The sequence below is a fragment of the Pteropus alecto genome, unplaced genomic scaffold (assembly GCF_000325575.1).
Source record: "Pteropus alecto unplaced genomic scaffold, ASM32557v1 scaffold39, whole genome shotgun sequence".
In the NCBI taxonomy this organism is placed as follows: Eukaryota; Metazoa; Chordata; class Mammalia; order Chiroptera; family Pteropodidae; genus Pteropus; species Pteropus alecto.
In genome coordinates, this window is record NW_006443568.1 from 11,109,684 (window position 1) to 11,113,779 (window position 4,096).

General features: G+C 50.4%; 1 pseudogene; it reads right to left on the reverse strand.

Annotated features, from left to right (window-relative positions):
• Positions 1–3,821, reverse strand: part of LOC102883958 — a 19,059-nt pseudogene extending 15,238 nt beyond the window's left edge.
• Positions 3,822–4,096: the final 275 nt, after the last annotated feature.

A 4,096-nucleotide genomic window follows, 5' to 3' on the forward strand; every position in this document is an offset into this window, starting at 1 on the left:
TTCTTTTAAGCTCCAGTTAATTTGTGTTCCACATCACCAGTTTCTTAACTCTTATAGGGCGAAGTGCAGAGATTTGGCTTATTATTTTTCTGAAAAGTCAAATCACTTTTCAATTGAAAAAAAAAAAGAGAAGCTAAACAAGGACACACACATGCACACACACAGCAACAAGAACAAACTGAAAGGAATCAGCCATCGGTTATTAATTTGACAGTTGTCTCTTGAACACCTACACGGTGCCTTATACACATTACCTCACTGAATTTTCACAAAAGCCCTTGAGGGGCGGGTAATGTTTTCCCCATTTCAGAGACAAGGGAACTGAGGCACAGAGAGGTTGAGGGACCTGCGCAAGGACACACAGCTTGTGAGCAGCAGAGACCATGTGACTCAGGGCTTGGTGAGGTGATAGACTATTACCTGTGTCAGCACAGCCCAAGAACGAGGAGGTTTCCTGGGTGGGGACGCACGTGGCTCAGAGAGTGTAGCAAGCTGGAAAGGGTACACCCTGTCCCAGGGCGTGATTCAGTTATTCTGGCTACAGAAGAACAGGGTAACCTTTCTACAGTCTGAAGCAGGACAGGGTGGCATTTGCGAGGTTGGGGGCAGCTGCCATTTATCAGAGGAGAAAGAGTTGCACAGTTTCCCAGCTGGTACCGCTATAGTGCTCATTTTTCATACCAGTTTTAAAAACTAAAAAGGGTATTTTAGGGGTTGCCACTGCTTCTTCCTAAAGTTGGAGCTGGGAGCTGGTTCTAGCCCTTCCAGTCGAGCACAGGTCCTCAGGGCCGTGCTCTACAAGGTGGGTGCCCACCTGTGTGAGTCCCACAGGGCATGGAGGAGACAGATGAGGCAGCTGAGGCCCAGTACAGTGGCGTGAGCGCCTGGAGGCTGAGCAAGGAGAAGACCAACAGCCCTGTGTCCAGGACTTGCTTCTATCTGAAGGTGCCTGTGAGGTAGCCGTGGGGGATCTGGACGATGAGGTTGCCATAGAAAGTGCGAAGCGGGAGGCTACATGTGTCTGAGCTCCAGTGGTAACAGGCACCTGGAATGTGGGAGAGTTGGAGAGCCCTTGGCGACATCCTGCCACTAACCCAGCCCCTCACCAACCCCAGCTTGCTCAGCCACAGTCAGATAACTCATGCCCCAAGGCTGTCACCAAGACTCTCAGACACTCTCCTGCCCCGCCACACATACACGTTCATACACACAATGAGAGACACATGACCTTCAGGCACCAGGACCCTCTTGCTCCCCTTTCCCCGCCTGATGTCTGCCCCGATATCCTGTTACTCCTCTCTCTCTACTTTCCATCAATCCCTTTCCCCTGGGAGTCGCCCTTCCTGGGTTCAGTTCCAGCTTCCTCTTTATTTGACCTGGGGCACATTACTCAAACTCTCCACTGTAAATGAGTATAATAATCCTTCCCATTTCTGGGGGCCATCAAGAGGGTTAAGGGTGCGATCCGCATAGCATCTACCTACCTCAATAGCGGGAGCTCGGCTTAGGAGCCTTGCTGTAGTTACCATTCACATTCACCTTGGCCTTGCTCTGGGTCCCTGCCTCTCCCTCTCCCAGATCACTGTCCCCCCTTCTACCTAGGCCTCCTTTCTTTTTCTCAAAACTTCCCTCCTTCCTGAACCTGAGACCCAAAATACCTGAGGCGCTGGAGAAGAAAGAGCAGCCCAAAGAGAATGCTGCCTGGCTGAGGTTTCCTAGTGGGGAGGGGCTTCTGCCCAGCCTGAGAACCCAGCATGACCCTGTGCAGATCCTGGAGGAGCCTCTGCAAGTCAAGGCCCCACACAGAGACACACCTGGGTAGATTAGGCCACTACCTGAAGCTATTTCCCCATCTGTGAACCAGAAGAGAGGGGATTGCCTTAGATGCCCCTAAGATACCCTTGAGGGATACTCTGGGGGCTGAGTCCACTCTGGGGACAGGCAGGATATGGCGAACATCTCACCGACACGGGATTTGAATCCTGAGTCCTCCCCTACTTCTCTGAGTCATCTTGGAAAGTCGCTCCTCCTCTCTGAGCCTTGTCTCCTCATTGGTAAATTGCGGTCAGACAACAGTCTCTGACTACAAGCTTCCAGGGCTCTTGGGAAGAAATAATGTTGAGGAAAGGGGCAGAAAAAGAGAATTGTGCCAAGCTCAGAAACCAGCGCCTTTCCATCACCGGCTGGGCTCCACGTCTTGACCAGCAGATGGCGCCATCGTAGCGCCAGTGTCTCAACCCACGGTCTCCCTACAGTGGGGCTCCAGGTCCCACTCAACCCAACAACTGCCTGCCTGTGCATGGATAGGGCCATCTGTTGTATGTGGCAAAACTCGTTCTAGAGTGTTAAGTAAGAGCCCAAACTTTGCAGCCAACAGACCCGACTGGACTGATTCTACCTCTTTAATAAAGGCAGTGTGACTTTGGTAACTTGCTTAACCTCTCTGAACTCCAGTTACTGAAGTTCCGTTGTTATTTGCAAAATGAGGATGGCATCTCCCCTTCTGAGACTGCGACAGGACTGATTTGATGGAGGATGCAGATGCACCTGCAGGGGGTCCGTGCTCAGTAATGCGGCTAGCATACCTGGCCTGAGAGCGAGGCACCATCTCCTTCCAATCTCTCCCAAGATGCCCAAATGAAGCCAAACTGTGTTACCCACATCCACTCCTGTCACCAGGGTTTTACTCCTGCCCTCTGTCCTCTGTCTGAAATATTCTCCTCATCTCTGTTTTATGACTTCCTAGAAAATTCGAGACTTGTCGGGTTTTTTTCCTAATCGTATTTTTAAACCTTGTTGAGATATAATTTATATCTCATAACGCTTTGCTCATTTTGAGTGTATTATTCAGTAAGTCTACCAAGTTGTGTTCAAGACTTGATTTTCAAAATCCTGTATCTTAAATCTGACCTCTCTCCAGAGTCCGGACTCTTCATCAATGCCCCTTGGACGTTGCCACTTGGTTATCCCCAAGCCCCTCTAATTCGATACATCCCCAGCCAAACGCATCATTGTCTTCCCCTCCCATCTTCCCTTTCGGGGTTACCTCCCTTCTTGGCTTCTTCAGGCCAGCAATTCCATCTTTCCTCTCTGTGTTCTCAGCACTTTGCTCAAGACCTGGCACTTCGTAGGCGCTCAATAAAAATTTACTCTCTTCGTGAATAAAATAAACAGCATCATCCTGTTACCCGAGTGTGATTGTTCGTCCCTCATATTCCACCTGCCAATCACCCTGTTGACTCTATCTTGGAACTGTCTGTCCGGAGTCCAACTCTGCCTGCAGCCCCGATGCTCCAGCCTCACACTTCTGCCCTTTGCTATTGCAATGGCCAATTTTCTGCACTTACCCATGCCCTGTCTCACCCACCCTCTGGTTTTTCTCCCTCTATCTGGTCCCAGAGTGACTTCTCAAAAAAGCTGATATGACCTCATCGTCCTCACCCTAAGAATATGCTACCCGTTCTACTACAATGAAGTCCAGATCCCGTAGCCTGACGCGAGCGGCCCTCCAGGACTCAGTCCCAGCCTACTTCTCCAGCTTCTGCCTCGTCCCTCTCCCCCTCCAACTCTTCCAGGCTCCAGTCATCCCAAACTACAAGAGCAGTACTTCACCATAGCTAAAAGGCAGGTCTAGAGTCAGACTGGCTGGAGTTCACATCCTGGCAGCAGCACCTCTTTGAGCCTCAGTTTCCTCATCTGTAATATAAGAGTGATATTAGCACCGACCTTGTGCAATTGTTGGGATCACATGAGATGATGAAGTAAAACTCTTGGAAAAGTCCTGGCACGTGGTCAGTACTCAGCAACTGTCAGTTTCATTTCACTGCTGGCTCCCTAAGCACAGTTTTTTTTCTCCTTGGGGGTTCATCTTCAGAGACTGTCTTTCCTATTTCTCTCCACCAGGGGTGCTGCAATCTATTCTACAGCTTAGGAGAGATCAGCTCCCTCCCGGAGGCCTGCCCCCAGGCCCCTCAAATCAGCCCTAATCAGACCTTCCTAGTTCACAGAGTTTGATCACACTAGGACCCAGCTAGCCACCTCCCCCAGAGCGAATCGAACAAGTCATTTGCCTCCCATACAGCTCTCAAATCTCTCC